The sequence below is a fragment of the Lissotriton vulgaris genome, chromosome 6 (assembly GCF_964263255.1).
Source record: "Lissotriton vulgaris chromosome 6, aLisVul1.2, whole genome shotgun sequence".
Taxonomy (NCBI): domain Eukaryota; kingdom Metazoa; phylum Chordata; class Amphibia; order Caudata; family Salamandridae; genus Lissotriton; species Lissotriton vulgaris.
In genome coordinates this window covers 1,474,839,823-1,474,861,989 of record NC_141694.1, presented here as the reverse complement: position 1 = coordinate 1,474,861,989, position 22,167 = coordinate 1,474,839,823, and the positions used below count along the sequence as shown (strand labels likewise).

The window sequence follows — 22,167 nt, the reverse complement described above, 5'->3', positions numbered from 1 at the left end:
CTTGGATCAGTATTAAGAACTAGTTATTAATCTGCATTCATTTAATAACTTGTTAGCTTTTCTGAGCAGCACTCTAGGAAACCAAGCACATGCTGAACCGGTCTTGTATGGTTTGTATTCCTGCATGCAGGTTAGGGGTGGTGGTGGGGGAAATCTCGCAATCCGGAATGGACTTTTTTTTCCTATTGGATCAGAACTAAGGATGATTTGTGCGTCGTTGGTCACAATCTATATTTACACAGCGAGGCAAAAACACAATGGACTGGAATACAATTCAGCATAATTACTGATGGCCGACATTCATTCACGCACTTCAACCATCACTTTTTGCCTTTCACTCGGAGAACAAAGCAATGCCAATCTGCAAATATTTAAACATGAGGTTGGCTCAGCGAAGTCATACATTGTAAACAAACCATTACCTTCTGGTCGGTCTTTTTCGCCACAGTAATCACAGAATGAACTATACTGTGGCGAGGAAGACTAGAACACGGAGAAATGAAGATTACTGGTAAGTAACACTTATTGCCCTTGAGGGAAAGTTATGCATGGCTGTGACGCTTGTGTAGATTACGAAGGTAATCAAAGAAAAGGCCCTCCTGCAAAACAGAGAAAATGGTGATATAGTAAAATGGGGTATGCGGTGTTGGTGAAGGGGGCGGGAGCTGGGATTTCGAAAAACGGTGTTAAAGCGCAACTGCCAACACCACAATAGTAGAGCCATAGAAATAAAAAGGTCATGAGCCGAGCAGGAAGCCCTAAATGGGTGTGGATGCCATGCATACTTCTGCCAGAGAATATTAAGAGACTGCTCTATTTCACTATACATTTATAAATCCTCTGACAATATGTATTCTCTGTACCATCCCTAGTGAGATGCTGAGTGTAACTGTGATTGAGCAGAGTTACCCGTATAGTCCAGAAATGATGAAGGTGTTAAAAAGCATTAGGGATTTGTAGCAAAACAGAGATTTGGAACTATTCATAAGTATGTGCAAATCATTTTAGTGGCAGTTTTCCCCAAAACAGACAGTCTGCATTGATTCAGACTCTTACCTTCTCGGCTTCAAGAGAAAAAGAAACAAGCACTTACAATGCAATGGTTTCGCCTTTGGAAAAGAAAACGAGTTACTTACCTGTAACTTTGGTTCCCCAGTATTGGTAACTTTCATAGATTCCCATGCTTTGTATCATTCCCCGTCGTCGGAATGGGAGCCTCGGTAAATAGAAAATACCATAGTAGTAAGCACAAAGTGAAAAAATAGGCCTAGGCCTCATCTCATTTTGTAGCTTATCCACCTCTTTTTGTAAAAGAGACCAAAATTCTGCAGTAGCCAATCAGAGCAGCCTCACCCCATAGAACCTTCCTGAGAGAAGCTCAGAGCCTCAGATTTTCGTAGCCGTTGTGAACAGCTATCCACCAAGACCAGAAGACTGAGCTTTCCCAGGGGAGGTGGGTGGGCGCATGGGAATCTATGAAAGTTACCAATACTGGGGAACCAAAGTTACAGGTAAGTAACTTGTTTTCTTGCCCCAGTATTGGAACTTTCATAGATTCCCATGCTTTGTATCAGAGTAACCAGCAGTAAACAGAAAAAAAGCATATTTTGCTACATATGAACCTGAAAATGTGATACATCTCTGATCAGAAAAGCAGAAACACATTAGGATCATATAATATGACAAGAAACAGCAATACAAAATATGCGAATAGGAAGGCGGGATAGAAAGGAAAGCTCACCGACTTATTGGAAAAGATTCCTCAGAACTGCTTGGCCCACTGCTGCATCCTCCTTCACAGAAGAATCCAAACAGTAGTGGCGGGTGAAGGTGTGGACACTGCTCCACGTTGCCGCCCTGCAAATGTCCTTGATAGGGACTCCTGCGAATAGAGCCGCAGATGAAGCCATTGATCTGGTAGAGTGAGCACGAACTGCTCGCTGCAGAGGTTTCCCAGCCGCCTGGTGACAAAATTGTATAGCACTGGAAATCCAACGGGAAATACAAGCTTTAGAAACTGGACAACCTTTGCGTGGAGCACTGAAGGAAACAAAGAGCTGTGAAGATTTTCTGAAATGTTTCGTTCGCTCCAGGTAGAATTTCAGGCATCTGTGAATGTCCAGAGAGTGCAAAGTTCTTTCCGCAGGTGTAGAAGGCTGTGGAAAGAATGGTTTCAAGACTACCGGCTCATTTAGGTGGAATTCCGAAGGTACCTTCGGGATAAACTTAGGATTCGTCCGTAGAATCAGCACATTATTCTTAAACTGGAGAAATGGTTCCTCAATCGTGAAAGCTTGGAGCTCACTTACTCTGCGAGCCGATGTCAGGGCCAAGAGAAGAGCCAGTTTCCAGGAAAGAAACTTAAGGTCAGACTTATGAACAGGTTCAAAAGGGGCTTTCATGAGAGATGACAAAACTAGATTCAAATGCCAGGCCGGAGGTGGCGGCCGGACTGGAGGAAAGACCCTGAATAAACCCTTCAGGAATTGTTTGATAATCCTCGCTGACCATAGGGAAGGACCTGAAGATGAACGTCTGAATCTAGAGATGGCTGCCAGATGGACTTTTACAGAAGATGGAGCCAATCCAGATTTCGCCAGTGAAAGTATGTAAGGCAAGAGTTTGTGCGGAGAAGAAGTATATGGGTGTAAACCTTCCTTCCGGCACCAAACACAGAATCTCTTCCATTTAGAACGATAGGTCTTGTTGGTACTAGGGGCTCGAGCCTGAGCCAGAATGTCTCTACATTCCCCTGAGAGATCTAAACCCTGGAACTCTCTGAACTCAGGGGCCACGCTGTCAATCGCAGTGACTTCAAGTCCGGATGTAGAACCGGACCGTGAGACATTGTTAGCAAAGTTGGAACAGGATGCAGGAGAACTGGCTGGTCCTGGGAGAGGAGAAGAAGTTCCGAGTACCAAAATTGTCTGGGCCATGCTGGAGCGATCAGAATCATCCTGCACGGTTCCACCTTGAGTTTGCTGATCAACCTCGGAATCAGTGGAATGGGAGGAAAGGCGTAAACAAAGGCGCCTGACCAGGTAATCAAAAGCGCATTCCCCAAGGATTCCCGATGGTGAACCATGCTTGCGAAGGACAGGCATTTGGCGTTCTGGGGAGTCGCAAACAGGTCGATGGATGGTGTCCCCCATCGTGCAAAGAGTTCCTCCAGAACGGTTTGATCCAGTTCCCACTCGTGAGAGACTGTTCTCTGACGACTCAAAGCGTCCGCCCTGACATTGAGTGTCCCCGCTAGATGTTCCGCTGAGAGGGAGACATTGTTCTGGATTTACCAATTCCACAGCGTCTGGGCTTCCTTGGAGAGGGTGGAGGATCTTGTTCCACCCTGTTTGTTTATGTAGTGCATGGCTGTGGTGTTGTCCGTACGAACCAGCACTGCACGGTTGTGAATCCTCGGAAGAAAAGCTTGTAGAGCCAAACGGATAGCGAGAAGTTCCAGGAGGTTGATATGGAACTTGCTCTGTACTGGACTCCAATGACCGCTGACCTTTAGCTCTTGGAGGACCGCTCCCCATCCTTCCATGGAAGCATCCGTTGTTAAAATAAGGGGAGATGGTGGAAGTCGGAACGATAAACCCTTGGAAAGATTGTCTTTCAGCAGCCACCAGCTGCCTGCTTTTCTCATTTCCTTGGTAACGACAATCCTGTCGTCGAAGGATCCTGTGACTTGTCGCCACTGTCTGTCCAATTGCTCTTGTAGTGGCGCATCCTGAGCCTGCAGTGCGGAACTAAAGGTATGCAAGATGAAATCGATCCGAGAAGCGATTTGTACCTGCGAACTGTCAGTGTCTTTCGAGATTGGAGAAGACGAGCTGAACACATTAGTTTGGTCTGGCGTTCCTCCGATGGAAGGGCTAAGCAACTGTCTGTGTTCAGGATGGCCCCTAGGAACCTTGCTGACTTGGATGGGCATAGAACCGATTTTTCCCTGTTGAGTCGAAGACCTAGTCGCTCGAACAGATCTTTGCATGTCCGGACTGCATTGGACGCTTCTAGAACAGATGGAGCCTTTAGCAGCCAATCGTCCAGGTATGGAAACACTTGAATAGCTTGCTTCCTGAGAAAAGCTGCCACCGGAGGCAGAATCTTTGTGAAGATCCGCGGGGCGGACCGGAGACCAAATGGCAGTACTTTGAATTGAAAGTGGCTCTTGCCCACTGTAAATCGAAGATATTGCCTGTGAGCTGGATGAATTGGAACGTGGAAGTAGGCGTCCTCCAAATCTAGGGTCGCCATATAATCCCCTGGATTGAGTAGACGAAGGATGTCCTGAAGAGTGACCATCCTGAAGGACAACTTCACGAGATAAGTGTTGAGCTGCCGTAGATCTAAAATTGGACGCCACTTGTCCTTTGTCTTCCGAACCAGGAAGAACCTGGAATAGAACCCTTTCCCCTTCTGCGAAAGGGGTACAGGCTCTACCGCCCCCTTGGTGAAAAGTTGGTGGGCTTCGAGATGAAGGAGCCTGAGATGTTTGGGAGGGTAGGCATCCGGCGCTCTTGTTGGAGGAAGGTCTTGAAACTCCAATGTGTGTCCTTCTCTGACAATCTGTAGGACCCACTGATCCGATGTAATGATCATCCAGTTGTTTAGGCAATGGGCAATCCTGCCCCCCACTGATGTGAATGAGGGAACAGGAACAGTGGAAAGAGCCACCTGGCCGCTATTGTTTCCTGGTGTTGGCTCTCCTTTGCTGCCCCTGACGTCCTTTAGGCTGCTGGCGAGAGAAAGAACCCCTTTGAGAGTATTGAGGCTTATACGTCTGGCTGGACTGTGATCCAGAAGAGTAGCGATTTTGATTTCCTCCACGATAAGAAGAAAAACCTCTACCTCTAGCCCCCCTGAAAGGCACTTTACGATACTGCAATGTACCTAAGGACTTAGCTGTGTCCGTGTCCTTTTTGATGCCTTGCAGGGCCTCATCGACGTGCTTGCCAAACAGCATCTCACCGTCGTATGGTAGATCCAAGATCTTATTCTGCACCTCCTGCCTGAACCATGTGGCCTTCAACCACCCTTGGCGTCGCAGAACAGCTGAGCCGGCAAGTGCTCGGAATGCGGTGGTAGCTATATCCATTGCCACATCAATGACCTCCGAAGAGGCTCGTTCCCCTTCGAGCAAAATCTTCTTCACCTTCTCTTTAGAAGAATCCTGCAGCTCTTCTACAAATGGAGCAAGGTCGCACCACATTTGCCGCTCATAGCGTCCCAGAATCGCTAAAGCATTGGCTGCTCTAACCAGAAGACTGGCCATAGCTGAAAATCTTTTGCCTACATTGTCTAGGCGCCTGCCCTCCTTATCCGGCGGTGTAGTCAGCGGCGTAGAAGGATTCTTAGATTTGCTCTGGGCGGCCTGAGAAATGACCGAGTCCGGTTTCGGTTGGCCAAGCAAACATGCCGGACTGCCATCAGGTGCCTTGTACTTCTTTTCCAGTCTTGGTAGCACCGGGAGGACTGTAGCCGGATTATGCATAGCCTTCAAGCCCTCAGACCAGACATGCTCAATGATCGGTATGGATCTCACTGATTTTCTGAATGGTTCTTTAAAGTCATATAAGAAGCAATCCGATTGAACCGTGGTCACTGGGAGACCAAATCTTTTGGATGCCCTGTCCATAAGGTTATGAAACCCTCCAACGTCCGCTGGAGGCGAAGTATTGTTATCTGGATCTGTGTTGTCCGGATCTATAGGGTCAGTAGTATTCCACGGCGCCTGTTGATCTTGATCAGGATCCGCTTGTTGGTCTGCATCTGAAGAAGCAGCGTCATCATCAGTATCCTGCACCTGCACCACCTCTTGTGGGCGCACTTCCGGCGCAGTGGCACGCTCTCTTGGAGGTAAAGAATGGTCTGCCACAGGTCGTAAAGTCTGAGGCGGAGGTGTTGAGGGGCGCACTTGTTGGGTTTCTGGAGGAGCAGGGAAACGTTGTCGGTAGTCCTGCAACATAAGTTGCAAATCCAAAAACTAAAGTGGACGGTATTGCCACCATCCCTTCAGGTACCTGACGCATAGGCTGCTGTGAAGGCATGTGCCTGGTAGTAGTGCGCTCCTCCGCATAATAATGTTCTGGAACATAGTGCTGTCGTTCCATCTGCTCTTCCTCAGAGCTAACACCTTGAACCTTAACCTGGAGGTCAGATGGGCTATAGGCTTGCCCAAATTCACTAAAAGTCTCTTCATCAGAGTCCTCCTCTAACAGTAGGCTAGGTGGTAATCTCTGAACCTGGCGAGGAGACGTCATCTCTGGCGTTATCTGCCTTCTTTTACGCGAAAAAACATGTTTTTCAGAAAATTCCGTCGTCGACGGCAAGCTCTTATGGGTCTGCGTCGACGATGGTGCAGACGTAGACACTGTCCTCGTCGTCGGGGGTTGCGTCGTCGACGAGGTGAAACTCATCGTCGACGATGGTGGTATCGTCGACGGGATCGTCGACGAGCTCGTCGTCAGCAACATGGTAACCGGCGTCGTCGACATCGTCGTCGAAGTCGTCCTCGTCGTCGACACCGCCGTCGACGCCAGCTTTGCAGTCATCGTCGTCGACGTGGAGATGGTCACTCTCGTCGACGACGAACAGGAATCTGGAGCCTTGAAAACAGTCGACGGTGTAGGCGTCGTCGACACAGCCGTCGTCGACGAGCCCGTCGACGAGCCCGTCGACGAGGCAACCTTGGCAGAGTTGTCCTTTTTAACACTCGTCGACGACGTACCTGACAGTTTAATCGTCGACGACTTCTGCCTCTTGTCTGAAGCGACCTTCTGAACAGGAGTTGAAGGCTTCTTGACCCCTCGATCCTTCTCCGAGGGAGGTGAAGAGATTGTTGAAGACTTTTTCACCTTCTTTGAGGACTGTTGTTCCTCAGGCTTACCCTGCCTCTCCTTTTCACCGTGGTGAGGAGATTTTTGGGCAGCAGGTCTGTCAGACCTATCAGAGGTCCCTGGTAAGGCCTTGTGACGGGACTCGTCTGAAGCAGAAAGGGGGGACCTACCCCTCTTCAGAGACTTCCTGGACGACACCATCGACGAGGAGCCCTCACTGTCCGAAGAGATAATATCCTTCCGGTCCTTCATCTTTTGAAGCCATGTGAAGAGACGTCCTTCCCTGTCCCTCAAGGTCTTTGCTGAGAAGGATCTGCAAATCGGACAGCCTGTTGGTTTATGGTCCGGATACAAGCAGTAAATACAATCCTCGTGTTTGTCCTCGACAAACAACCTCTTTTTGGAGCAGGTGGCACAGGCTCTAACAAGCATTTGCAATGCAATAGGTCTCGCATTAGGAAAGTTTGAGCTATTGGTATTGTAAATGACAATTTTTTTATTTGTGTTGGTTTTGAAAATAGCAAAATGAATAGCTTTGTCATTTACAATGCCAATAGTTATAACTTTCGCAAATGTGACAACTATAGCATTTTTAATGCAATATGTGTTGTATTTACGTGACTTAGATGTATTGATATTACAAATAACAATGGCTTTTACTTTTTTTTTAATAATGAATACTTAAAAGTTATGGTAATTTATAACTGCAATAGCTTTAACTTGTGTTAAGATTATGTTCATTGTATTTTATTGTGACGAAAATCCAAGAACAAAAGTGAAATATTAACATCTTTTTGTGACATTTGTAATAAAGCTTGAAACATTGAGAGAACATATTTGAACCAGTTGTTGTCGAATGGTTGCACACATTGATGAGGTGGTGTCGCTGAGTGATGCTGTGGTGGTCCTGAGTGATGCTGTGGTGGTCCTGAGTGATGCTGTGGTGGTCCTGAGTGATGCTGTGTTGATGCGATAGAGTGAGTGCGATGGATAGAGTGAGTACGAGAGATAGATAGAGGGAGGGCGAGAGATGGAGTGAGGGCGATAGATAGATGGATAGAGTGAGGGGTATCGAAAGATAGACAGTGTGGGCGATCGATAGTGATGGCGATAGTGAGTGCGATAGACAGATAGAGTGAGGGCAATAGATAGACCGAGTGAGGGCGATAGAATGAGACAAAGGGATAAAGAAGAAAATGCAATGACACGGTGAACGAAGGAGAGAGGGGACCATGTAAACGGGTCTAAAGGGACGTTAGTAAGAGACAGAACAGAAGTGAGTGGAAGGCAGAATGTTTAGTGGAGGAGAGAAAATAGAGAAATATGAGATGTTAGTGGGAGAAGAAGGGAGGGGACAGCAAGGCAGAAAGAAGGAAAGAGGAATAAAAATGGAGCACGAGGAGGCTGGAGAGAAATTGTAAAAGGGAATGAAAAGACATAAAAATAACAAGCTGCAAGTTTCCAAACATTAGAAAGAACACAAAGCAACCAGTCACATTTTGTTTAACAGTGGTAGTTGCGCTGGACAATTTTTTAACTGCGTGTACTTGAAGGTTTGCGCTTATAAATTGGCTTGACCTAAAAAGAGGAGGAGGATGTAAAAACGCGAAGAGCGAGAAAGAAGTGGAGGTAAATGAGGAATAGGATGAGAAGGGGAAGCAAAGACATGATGAAGATATGTAGAAAGATGGGGCAATACAAGTGATAGTTGAGAAAGCAGGGCAGTGAGATGAAGGGGAGAAGGGATATTAGTGCGGAGATTGTTAAATTGTGACATTGAAGCAATAGCAGTTAATAAAAAGAGCGCATTACAGTCCACAAACAGCTTTAAATTACTCTGCTTATTGCTAGGCGCGAGCAGGCAGGAGAGGTGTGTAGGGAACGAGAAGGGGTGGCGGGGAGTGAGGGAGAGGGCAGATGAAGGAGCGGGGGAGAGAGGAACGGAAATGTATTGGTACGGAGGAGGGGGGGAATGGCGGAGGGGGAAGAAGTTCGAGAAGAGAGGAAGTGGGGAGAGAGGGTCAGAAAAGGAAGGTGCACAAAAGGCTGCGACTGTGTAACCCCACCCCCCTCGCTGTCCTCCCCACCAGCAGTGAATCAAAGGCATTAGGGCACAGCTTTCCAAACTTTTCATGTTGGTGACACACTTTTTCGACATGCATAATTTTGCGACACGGTAATGCAGAGTAGCGAGCCCAAAACACCTAAGGGGGTTGGAGGAGGGGGAGAGGGGTGAAGATATGGAACCCATCAACTGTGATGTCATGAACTGAGACAATTGTGAAGACATGGAACCCCATCAAGTGTAATTTGGTGGATTACAGGACAACGCCAACTATGAAGACAGACACAAAGAAATGTCATGTCATTAATAATGGGACCGAGAGAACTGTGAAGACTTGGAACCCATCAACCGTGAGGTCATAGAACATCACCAAGTGTCATTTTTACAGACTTCTGCACACTATAATAAACCATGCCTACTTTGGCATCACAGACGCCAACCAAGTGTGACAATCAAAGATAACTACACCAATCAAACAGTCCTTTATTTTCGGGACACTTTCAACTTGACCTTTCACATTTAACATTTGGTAGAGTACATCTGTGGTAGAGTATGCCTGCAAAAAGCTGCGTTTATTTTTGTTTTCCATCACAGAAACCCACACCAGCGGCAACATTGTTAACGGTGAAGTTAGAGATTCGTACACTTCACTGAATCTTTTACGAAATACTCTCACTTTGCAGTAAGAGAAATAAAAGTAAACACCAATTTCCAAACAAGCAGCAATTGTGGGAAGACAGTCTGACGTTTGATGTACACCAGAGAGTGCACCAGGCTGCAGATGAGAGAGTGCACTAGGCTGCACTGGCTGCAGCTAAACAGACAGTGTGCAAGAGCTGACCGCAGATATGGACAGAGCACACAAGGGAACACCACAGAAGGAGGTAATTGTAAATTGTAAATTGATACTTGTATAGCGCACTACTCACCCGCAAGGGTCTCAAGGCGCTTGTACGAATACTGCTGTGGAACCCGTCCTGGCTTTCCCTGTCAGGCATCCACTCCTGGGCACCTCCAGTGCAGTATGACTGGGGGCAGATAAGGAGAGCGCACAGTGACTAACTACAGTACACTAACATAAGGACAGGGTGCACCAGAAGTAACTGCCGATAAAAAGCGGGCACCAGGACTGGCTTCAGCTAAAAAGACGGTGACAAGGGATGACAGCAAATAAAGACATATGAATATATCTGTCCTTATCTGCGGTCAGCTCTTGTACACTGTCTTTTTAGCTGCAGTTATATATATATATATATATCTGCAGTTATATCCATACTTATATATATATATATATATATATATATATATATGACTGCAGCTAAAAGGAGTGTACAAGGGCTGACAGCAGATGAGGACAGAGCGCACCAGAAGTAACAGTCTGTACCAGGACTGGTTGAAACTTGAATGACAGTGTACACGGGCTGACTGCAGCAGAAAGAGTGCACTACAGCTGGGGACAGATAAGGGCACCTGCGAGGGAGACCGAGAAAGACAGAGTTTGAGGAGCAGCTGCAGAGGGTGCTTCGATCTTCCTCCAAAGAGAGCACGAAGGGGACCATGGGCAGCGCCAGTGCTGGCTCAAAACAGCAGTGTGCACACAGCACGCACCTGCAGCCACATTTCCGGGACTGATGTAAATAAACCAGAGTAAGTTCAAATAATCAACAGTGCAGTCTGAGGCATTAGGACTGGGGACGGCAGTGCACGCCCAGGGCGCCTGAAGGCTGGGCTGGGGCAGCGGGTGGTCGGAATCACAGTAGGCTGTGTGAGGCACCATAGGGCGCGGGGAGGTGAGCGTGTCCTGTGAGAGGGGATAGGGTGGTCTGTGTCAACAGTCAAACACCCGAGATGAGTAAAAGATGGGTTGTGTTTATTAACTTGCACCTGATAGGAGCAGAGCGCAAGCTGAGTCACTGTAATATCTCACACCTCAGAGCAGCAAAGGCAGGGCTACATTTTATGTCTCACACGCAAGAGGAACAAAACAGATCACACACAAGACGAGCACAGGATGAGCCGGCTGTGTTCAGTATGTTGCGTCTGAGAGGCGCATGCCAGACTCAGTATGAACAAGAGGGGAGGAATGGCTCAGCGAGTTAGACACTGGTCACTATCACAAGCGGTGATCTACAGAGACCTTCGACGCTTCCCAGGTTCTTATAAGCACACGCTGCATTCCTCTTACGGGTCTGTCCTTACACGTCCTCACGGGGCTGTATTATCCATACAGGTGCCTAAAGAGCTGTGTGTTGCATCTGCATCTCCGTCCCACCCCCCGTCCCCCCTGCCAACCCCACGCCCCCGCCCCCCCCACCCCACGCACACAGGCAATCGAGGCGATGCATCACTCTTAGAGAGAGCTTAAAGTGGGGTGCGTCCTGTTGGTGCTCGGCTAAAGGTCTCCCTTTCCTTTCTGCATGTACATCTGCCTGCCCTACGAACTGCGCTGTACCAGCGTCATTCCGCGACACACCCACCATGTGCAGGCGACACAGTAACGTGTCGAGACACAGAGCATGGAAAGCTCTGCATTAGGGTAACAAGTCGAAAGGTTGCCTAGGCAAGGGTCGCAAGGGGGTGCGCAAGAGGGTTAAGCTCAAGGGGAGGCCGTTAAAGGAGACTTTTCCAAGACCGCGGGAGGCTCACTGGAGGCAAAAGGAGATTTGGGGGGGGGGGGTCAGGAGCACAAGGTGTGTGCAAAAAAAAAAGGGGGGAAGGGCTGAGTTTAGGGCGAAGGGACGCGGAATTTTATTTATGCAATTGTCGCTTTTTATATAGCGCAGACTTTACCCAAAGGTGTGAGTGATTCACAAATGAGGTTAATAGTGTGGCTTGTGGCGTTTTTGGATGAGGACGTCTCTGCAGACGGGCGCCAAGGAAGACAACATTAGAAAAAGTCAGGAGAAAGCATGGTGTCGAACCCCCCCCCCCCTCTTTTGTCGTGCTTTGAGCAAAGATCTTCACTCCCGCTCGTCCTACCCTTCCATACTATCCGTCAAATGAGAACGGCAATGAGCCACCTAGCCTGAGCCTGCCTTAGGTAATGCTTCTGCACATGGCTGAGCGTTATAGGGAATAGTATGAAGCGCTTCATTGTGTGGGATGGTCGGGGAGGTGTTACACGGCACACCACTAGATGCGCGGCAATATGCCGGAGTGCGGGCAGGAGATGGGTGGAGAGGTGCGCATCCTGTGGCGGGGGGCCGACGAATGGCTAGACGCTCGTCACCAAAGGTCTCAATGAAATGTCTGAACTGCATAAACTTAACTGATTTTGGTTAGCCTGGACACGACACACTAGAACTCTGGACATATAATGGTGATCCTTAATGAGACACTGCTAGAGATCAGATCGTCACAAGTCAACTGCAACTTCATTGATACACTCCATTCAGCCCACCACACTGCCATTACATTGAAGGCACACCCGTGCACAATCTACACTTCCAAGTGGAAAACAAACCCCATAATATACAGTATGGACGATTCAAGGATGAGCCGAGATAACACCTAGTGCCTCCCTGGATCTGGCATTACAACATCAGGGACCAAACCGACATGAAACTCAGTGAATGCTTTCTAGTAGAGCCTCGAAAACCGGCGACGACGTATGGATTTGTCCACACCCCCAGTTGTAAACTTATTTAAGATCAGTTGAAAAAACAAATAAAATTCAAAGATGAAGATACATAAGTCCCGCGATTCGCGTAGAAAGGCTTTAGACGAAACATTGCAGCGTTTCCATTTTCGTTGGAATTACATTTCCCAGAAGCACGACTACGGCGGAAGTAATATAGAAATATCCGACTTCCCAGGTGCAAGAACACAGGATTGTGTCTTGCGGATTCCAACACGAAGGATCGGCTGTAGTTTGACTCGAAGGTATGTGCAAGTCTACACCCCAAGAACGCGAACTAAGCACAGAAGCATTTTTTATCCCTCCCGCACTGTGCCCCATACGCGACTAACGCGCACCTCTATCCTTTCACTGACAGGCCCGGTACTTAATTGTTTTAAGAACCGTGTAAATTGTTTTCCCGATGGGTGGCGGAGGTCGGCGCGTCCGACGGATGCTGGTCTCCATAATATCGCCGGTCAGATTATTTTAAATTTACCTTGGCGGGGCTTGCTGGTCTGCTTCCCAGAGAGACAGGAGATTGGGAAACGCGCGCGCGGCCGGCGCCGATCGCTTTCCAGAGCGTGCGCGTGACATCTCCTATCTCCTGGGAAGCAGACCCGGCAGCAATAGTATCGCGCCTGCGCGATGGCATATGGCTTCGCCATATGCATCGCAGGCGCGAGACCTAAAAAGGGCTTTCTTCTCAGACATGATGAAAAATATCCAAGTAGTTGAAGAAATAACAAGAAAAACTGAAGAAAACTGAGCAGAGCTCAATGGAGACTCCCTTGCACAACGTGCGGTAGAAAATCTGAGGCTCTGAGCTTCTCTCAGGAAGGTTCTATGGGGTGAGGCTGCTCTGATTGGCTACTGCAGAATTTTGGTCTCTTTTACAAAAAGAGGTGGATAAGCTACAAAATGAGACGAGGCCTAGGCCTATTTTTTCACTTTGTGCTTACTACTATGGTATTTTCTATTTACCGAGGCTCCCATTCCGACGACGGGGAATGATACAAAGCATGGGAATCTATGAAAGTTCCAATACTGGGGCAAGTTTGAGCTATTGGCATTGTAAATGACAAATTTTGTATTTATGTGTTGGTTTTGAAAACAGATAAATAAATGGCATTGTCATTTACATTGCCATTAGCTTAATCTCTCGCAAATGTGAGACCTATTGTACCCTACGGACGAGCTCAGCAGACAGCAATTACTACCACACACACCCAGAGCCAGCCACACACACCCAGAGCCACACATACACACACCCAGAGCCAGCCACACACACACCCAGAGCCAGCCACACACACACCCAGAGCCAGCCACACACACCCAGAGCCAGCCACACACACCCACCCAGAGCCACACACACACACCCAGAGCCACACACACCCACCAAGAGCCACACACACTCACCAAGAGCCACACACACTCACCAAGAGCCACACACACACTTTGCTCTTCTGAAATGTTGGCATGTATGGTAGTGAGCTGTGTGTGGCGAGCGCCAGGCGAAACCTAAAAAACACAATCCTTCAGTGCAGGAAGTGATGACAGTGAAGGCCCAGCCAATGGAAGCCCCGAGAAAGAACAGCGATCATACAGAGTGTAATTCAGGGTAGTAGTGAACCTGCTACGTTAAACGATGTTTTAGTGATAGGCAGGCTATTCAAAAAGCACCTTAAGGACGACCAACACCCACACATTGGAAACGCAGAAAGGTGAGGCAGCTAAATAGTGCCAACCTAACACTGCTAATACATCAAGACACAAACATTGCATTCTAGACGTAAGCTTTTAATAGCGATAAAAATAAGAAATGTATTACATTTTCAGAAAACAATACCCCAGATAGATCATTCAAGTGCTTCAACTTGATCTCACGTTGTGACAACCCGGCAGTATGGACCCAATACCGGTACACATCAAGTGTGGCAACCACCGATTATGTGCCAGCCTTATTTACTGTAGGGGAAAGACACTTAAAGACAAGTGGAAAGACGGATGGGCAAAAACTTACCAACTAAGCATCAGTGCAGAGAATGGAACCACGAGTGGCATCAAGCAATAGCTCTATAAAATAAAGTGATTATCTACATATGCTCGTAACCCTTACGTTAAAACCGTGATGTCAATTAATTAAATGAAGCTCTAAAAAAGTAACCTAAACAACTTGTACCTCCACGGTTGCATGTACAGCCATCAACGTACCACCTCAAATAACAATAGAATAAAGATCCCAGCCCAGGAGAAGTTAATACACACATCAGATTCACTCTTCAATACAGAACACTGCAGTGCTTCTCCAAGCAGAACTGTCACTAACGAAAGCGACAGACAGAAGATGCAATCACTGGGGAAAAGGTGAAGAGATGTCAAAAAGAGGGGGGCGTCTAGTATGGATGGACCTATATGCACCTGCAGGCATTCAGCCTGACAACAGGAGTGGGCAGCGGTGCTGAGAAGCCATTCACACGAAATGTTGCTGACCACAGTTTTGAAAGCGTAGCTACAAGTTTCTCGCCCATACAGTGAAAATAGCATGAAATTATCTAATTAGGGTTAACTACATAAAGCAACCTTCTGCTCTTAGTTTGATTGTATCGGTGGCAGTAGCAGGGTACAGAATGAGATGTAGGGTGATTTAGTAAGTTTAACTGCTTCATGTCCCCAAGAGCCCGATGCTCAAGTCCTGGGCTTATTTTTTTTATTCTTCAAAACATTAATTTCAGGTATAGAAAACGATTCACTAATGGAGTCATACTATTACAAAATGCTACCTAATTTGCCTTTTCTTGCTGCATAATTTATTCAAATCTGCTGCGTAATCTGTCACTGCCCTGTCGCATAATTCCAGTGAACCTGCCGATAACCAGGTTCCAACTATGACGGAGCCAACTATGCTCCATATACAACTGAGACCAGGGGCGTTTGTATAATAAGGTACGGCACAAACACTGGAGACAATATGAGGTGCAAATTAAAAAGGTCACTTATGCTTTGTGTCGAAAGCGCCAGAGATGAACAATGAGGAAGTCAACTGTAACTGGGAGGTGGTGCTAAAGGGATTCCTCTCCCACACACCTGTTCTTTTTAAAAGAAACCCCGCGACACACAACCGTGGCGTCCTTACCCAATACAATGCCACAACTCTTTAACAATTTGTGGCTTATATCTTGTTTTATGGGCCCCTATTCAACTAAACCATGCATTTCTGTGTATATAACATTGCAAACATACACAAAACCTTTGTGTTGACCTAAAATATATCAACTACATGCCGTTGTGAAGCACGGGCACACGTACAGCGGGGAGGGGGGGGCGGGAACGGATAGCGGGGAGGGGGGGCGGGAAGGCAAGGAAAAAGGCAATCTGTGGCAAGAGAGAGAGGAGAGGGAACAACATGCAAGGGAGATGCAGCTTGAGATTCATGGAAATCACTGCTACAAAGGGGAAGATGTTTCAAAAAACGACCAAGAGTTTAAAAAAACATGTAACAGCGTGTTTCTCAATGGCAGCAAATCGGTTTCACGCATCACAAGTTACAACTGGCGGGCAGGCACACGGACAGCGGGAGGGGTGCGGGGACGGGGACACTAACAGCGGGGGGGCAGGAACAGGAAGAGGGACAGCGGGAAGGGGGTGCGGAAACACACGGAAAGCACTCACCTGGACCTGGACTTCCTCCGGCGGCGGTCGGCCACGGAATGACGAACACAAACCTGGACGCCCCAAAAAAAAAAAAACCCCGCCCACGGCCGCGATGACGACATCGCAGAGGCGGAGAGGGAAAAAAAAAAATCGCAGGAACGCCAACTAATCTGGTCCGGCCTTGACAGACAGATCCGGCTTCCAATGGCTAGCCTCCATTTATGGAGCTAGCCAATGGGAGCCGGGGGACGTTCCTATAGCCAATATTGTAAACATTAGATTTCGCCTGCGCGAACTGCTTACGCAGTAACGCCAGGCGAAACCTAAATAGAATGGGAAAAAAGTACAACGCCTCCCAACCACCTCACCTCAAAGTGGATGCCTATACCATGTGCAGCAGTGATGAGCAAAAATTGCACTGCATGCTGCTTTCCCGTGTCAGAGTCTGGTGTTTCCATTCTAAAGCCTAAAACAGGTTGCTTGGCAAACTTGCATTCGTGTGGTAGACTACACCGAGACAGTACACAGAGAAGAGTGGTTTCTAAAGACACATTCAGTCTTGACCAGATTGGAGGCCAGAGGCTGGCAAGGAGAAAGAAGCGTTTGGTAAAGTGTAGAAGCGCAGACAATGTTGCTGCCCTTCTCATCTTCATTTTAGATAGGCTATAAAATGCACCTAAACACCTTGCTAATGAAATTGTTCTCCAGACAACGAGCTGTATAACAGTACTGATTTGACCAGCTCCCTAACACCACACAGACCGTTTTGTTTCAAGATAAAGCACACATGGCTGGGGAGTTTGATGTACCTATTGCGGAGGCAAAAACAGAGGGGCTTATGGTAAGCAAAGACAAATGAAACCTCACATTTTAATTGATGGCTCCAGAGAAAAAGCACTGGAGTAAAAAATTAAAGGGTTTAGCGGCTCACCAGACAAGGATAGAGCCAGACCATCGACTCAAAATAGTTTTGTAAAAAACTGAACACAAATCTGGAATATTTCTTGAATCTAGACATAAGGCAGTCTACATTCTCCGACCAGGATGTGTTTTAAGAGCATTGTTGAAACCGTTGTATTGAAGGTACACGGGGCACTGTTAAATATAGCTTTTGTGCATGACTGAACACATTAGCCTTCCTATGTCCAACATGAATCCATCAAGGGCGTCTCTCAAATACATACAACTGCTTACGGCTATGCAAAGCGAGGTGATCTGCTGCACTTAGACCAAGTTTGCTGTGCACTCCTTCAGGGAATGCTAGAGACAATACGCTACCACATACTGCAGTCTTGCTGAAACAGCACTGGTGTACAGCAGTCAAAGTGGAGGATTTGCACCTGATGCACACCTTTAACACCTGCACATATTATGTGGCACCATAGACAAATCAAAGTCCACATTGGTAATCAAATTTAGCCAACATCTTACTTTCTTTTGCTACTGAAGGCACAAGTGCCACCTTTCCCTCTCAAAATATCATGCAAAATACAATCAGCAAGGAAGTTAAACAAAGTCCAAAAATACAAAGTCAAAAAATACAAGATTACAGAGATAGGAGTAGTTTTGATTGGGATAGGAGAGCTAAGAATAACTATTATCAGAATAGAGATGTACATTTTACTTTCTGCTTATTTTAATTTTTTTAAGAATTTTAAAAGTTGGATTCCCTTACTATAAAGTACATCATTTGATCCCCTGATTATAAAGTACTGCAGTACATCATTTGATCCCCTCAGTACAAAGTACCGCTGTACAGCTGTGGCATCTCCATGACTGCGACTTTTAGAACCAATTGGAAGGGCAGTAAAAATCAATATCGGGAGGTTGACAGCTGTAAATGTGGTAAAGTTTAGACACGTTTAACCCCTTGAATGCTCATGATGAGCTGAGCTCGTCATGAGCCATGGCGTTCCGGTGCTCATGACGAGCTCAGCTCGTCATGAACCGTGGAACGCTCGCATGCAGGGATAATTCCCCTGCTGTGCTGAGCGTTCCAAGGGAACGGGTGTGGCCGTGACGAGCTGAGCTCGTCATGAGCACAGGAGCGTCGTGCCTCATGACGAGCTCAGCTCCTCATGAGCATGTGAGCACTGTGCGCGCCCCCTCCCCCCTAGCACAGCAGGGGAATATCCCCTGCAGCGAAGGGGTTAACAGTCTTTCAAGTGTTTATTTACATGTTCATTAAAAGAGCTAGGCGTTTTAAAAATATCAAACAAAAAAGTGGAGAAGATGGACAGATGGTGCTATACTAGTACTGAAATGCCCAAGGCGTAGTCTGACGTCCTTTGCTATAAACAAGGCAATCTAGTCTTACTTCAGTCAAATGTGCCACCAACAGCAGAGTATCAGTCCGTATATCATCATTTGGTTCGAAATAGAACTTTCTCCTAACGGAGACAGTTCATTGGAGCTACGATGGCTGCAATGCATCCAGATTGTGCCTTCCATTATTGCCCTGCAGTTGCCTTGGCCATATCAAAAGCACAATTTATTTTCCGGTCGATCCTATTTGCCCCTTTATTCTTCTCAGGAATAAGGACTAACCCTTCCAGATCCCGGTTAGATTTGGGGGTCTCTGGTTGGCACAGGTAGGTACTTGTGACAAGCAGGGTCCCTTTCCTCTAGTCAGGACAAGGGGATTACCCTCTCAAAATAACCCCTGCTCACCCTCTAGGTAGTGTGGCGCGAGCAGACAAGGCTCATCTTAGAGGCGTTGTAGGTTAAGCATTTGTGAACACATACAGTAACTTAGTGACAACACCACAAATTGACACCACACTAGTTTTTGTATAAAAAATAGTTAGCTTTTATACAAGACTTAGCACAAGACCAAATAACGACAAAAATGACGCACAATACTGTTTTCAATAATGAGTTCTTGTTAAAGGCGTAGTTTTTAAAGGCTGTGCAACTCGTACTCTTTGTCCGGCTCTCACGGCAATGAAAACTGACACAAAGAGGCTTACAAGCGCTGCGGACGCTCCGGTCCAATGCGTGCAGAATGGTGTGCGAGTCGTACACAGTACCTTGTTTGTGATGCGTCCGGCACGTACGGGGCGATGCAAAAGACAGCGTTGTACGAGACGATGTCCTCCTGTCACGGTAAGAGCTATGGCTTGTTGACGGCGCTTGTGCGGGTCGGTAAGCTTGGAGTCGCTTTGCTTGAGGGGACGGAGCCTTGTGCGGAGCGGTCCGTTTACGTTGCGGCGTAGAGCTGTACTTTTGGAGCTGGAGTCTTGCAGTCTTGGGACGCATTGTGAGTCGGGCAGTACGATGCGTACCCAACTCCGGTGCGATCTTTAGACTTTACCTCAGCTGCGGTGTGCGCGTCGTCCCGACCTGTGCGAGTCGATGCGTGAAGCGTTGGACTTTGCGGTGCCTTCTAGTCACGGTGCGAGCTACGGCTCCGAGACGTCGTGGGTATGAGTGGTTGGGCGCAGAGCTGGCGTTGATCGAGGCGGCGATACTTGGTCCGGTGTGTTCAGGATACGATTCGATCGTACGAGGCTTACACAGCTCCCGGCCTCGGCGGACACTGAAAACAGCGTTTTCCAGCAGCGATTTGTGAGGCGGATGAAGTCCACTAGTCCTGGGACTTCGTTCAGGGGGCAAGCTCACTTCCAAGCCCTTGGAGATCTTTGGCACAAGTTAAAAATAAAGTCTTTGAGTCTTTCTCCTCTCATTCAGCAGCAAGGCAACCACTGCAGGCCAATCCCCCAGGTTAGGGACAGTATTCTTCCTTCAGTTTTCCCATTTCCTTTTTTTCAGGCAGAGGTTTCTTCTTGGCAAATCTGGATCGAATTTCTTGGGAGCAGGGTCCCAATACTTATACACCTAAATCCTTTGTTCCTTTGGGGTAAAGAGGCCTATGCCTAGTTTTAACCAGTTCTGGAGCACTCTGTTGACATGACTCTGGCTTTTCTTTCAGTGTGCAGGGCAGAATGAATGAAATGAAAATGAATTTGTACAGCGCGATTGCTGCCGTGGGGCGTCCAAGCGCTAACGGAACCAGAAGGAGGTGTAGTGAGGATGACAGAACCGGGAGGAGGGGAAGGGGGCTGAATTGATTACGGGGATTTAAAAAGATGTGTTTTAAGTTGCTTGCGGAAGGACACTCCACAGGAGGTGGAGCCAGCATTGTGGTGAAAAGGCACAGTCCTATTCAGAGTACAGGTGTACTCCTCCCACCCATCTGGATGTAAATCTCTCTATTCACCACTGGGCTGCCCCAGCCTGTCTCCTGGAATTCCCCAGCCCTGTCACTCACAGAAGCCAGACAGCAGATACACATCCTAGCAGAGGCGGGCTGAAATGGTTGGGCAAGCAAATACTTACTTTCTAAAAGTGGTATTTGCAAACACAGAATATTAAAATAACCTTTACTAAAAGATGTATTTTATTATTCTGAGTTCAGGCATACTAAACTCTAATTTCTACCATGTTCTCGGAGTCTGCTAGGATTATAGAATGTAATAATTCTACCAGCCCATTCTGGCCTATGGAGAACAGGTAGCCTTGCAATAGTGGAAAACGAAAATGGCTGTAATTCACTATTAGGACATGCCACACACATCAGGGCTTGTCCTACCTTCTACTTACACTGCACCCTGCCCTTGGGCCTACCATAGGGGTGACTAACATGAAGGTAAGGGAAGGTTTAGGGACTGGCAAGTGGGTGCACTTGCCCAGTCAGCATGACAGTACCAGACTGCACACAGGTTCTGCAATGGCAGACCTTAGACACATTTTACAAGGTCGCTTCTGTGGGTGGCACAACCAGTGCTGCAAGCAGACTAGCAGCATTTGAAGTTACAAGCCCTGGTGCACTGTACTAGGGTCTGACAGTAAACCAAATAAGCCAATCATGGAATCCAATCCATACATCAATTTACACAGGGAGCACTTGCACTGTGGCACTGGTTGGCAGTGGCACAGTGCTCTGAGCATCTAACATCAGCAAAACATATGAGGCACAGCAACAAAAAGTGGAAGGGAGACCCACGCCAAGGTGCCAGGTCTAACAATCCCATACCCCCTTTTGTTGACCCCCAATCTGCTCCAGTAGTTTTATTTACATCATGTCAGTCCCCTTCTACCAATCCTAAGATGCCCTCCTGTTTCTAAACAACCCCACAGAAGTCCATTTTTCTCACACCATCACTTTCAGACAAAACTTACAACCGGCGCCATACACTGCGAGGAAGGATCTGCCTGCCACCATAGTGTACCTAGTGTATGACCTCTTCAGGAGAACAAACATCTTCTCAAGCTACCAGCAGATCTCAATTCCTTGCTCTGGATCCATCCGACTCACAACCACTAAAATACAAATCAATGGCTTCAGTTTTCACCTGGGTTATGCAGGAGCCCATAAACAATATTGCCAGGGATACTCCACAAGGCTTCTAAAACAAAAATGCTACTAATTAAACATAGTTAACCTGGCAAATTCTTAAACCCAACCCGTGTGTCACAAATTCATGAGGTGTTCAGGAGGTGACTTAACACAAACAACTTTATTCTTCTACAGTTCTCAATCTAAACAGAATCCCATTCAGACGCATACAATTTGAGCCAATAAGAGAACTGAGGTACAGATGTTGAATTCATTTTCCCAAAAGAAACACAATTTGTGGGATGTCAAGATCTGAAACCAATTCAGCTGGTCCCAGTCAACAACTTGACCAATTAAACCACTATCTGTTGCCTGAGATGCTACTTAGTTGTTCTTATTTACATGGGAACTTTTTTTTTCAAGCAGTTTATAAATGGAGAAAAGAGCTATTGTAACAGGCATTGGCAAAACCAAATAGGTTTACCATATGTGAAATCCCTTAATCTAGTCATTGTGTTTTTACATGCTGCACAGCAGCATGTAAAACATGGCGTAAAGGAAAGAAATAAAAGAGCAATGAAAAGGCAAGCGTTGACTTCGTCATGGCGTTTTAATCCTTGGAGTCAGGTTGCACAGCAGACTGATCTGATATGCA

The 22,167-nt window shown here is 47.1% G+C and overlaps 1 protein-coding gene across 6 annotated transcripts in view; it reads right to left on the bottom strand.

Annotated features, from left to right (window-relative positions):
• Positions 1-22,167, bottom strand: part of PELI1 (pellino E3 ubiquitin protein ligase 1) — a 346,060-nt gene that overhangs the window by 169,962 nt on the left and 153,931 nt on the right. For 2 of the 6 annotated variants that reach the window (XM_086927610.1, XM_086927613.1), the window contains exon 3: positions 14,544-14,596. The exons of the other annotated variants lie outside the window; for them this stretch is intronic. The gene's annotated coding sequence lies outside the window, so the exon portion shown is untranslated. The remainder of the gene's footprint in view (positions 1-14,543; positions 14,597-22,167) is intronic. 6 annotated transcript variants of the gene reach the window in all.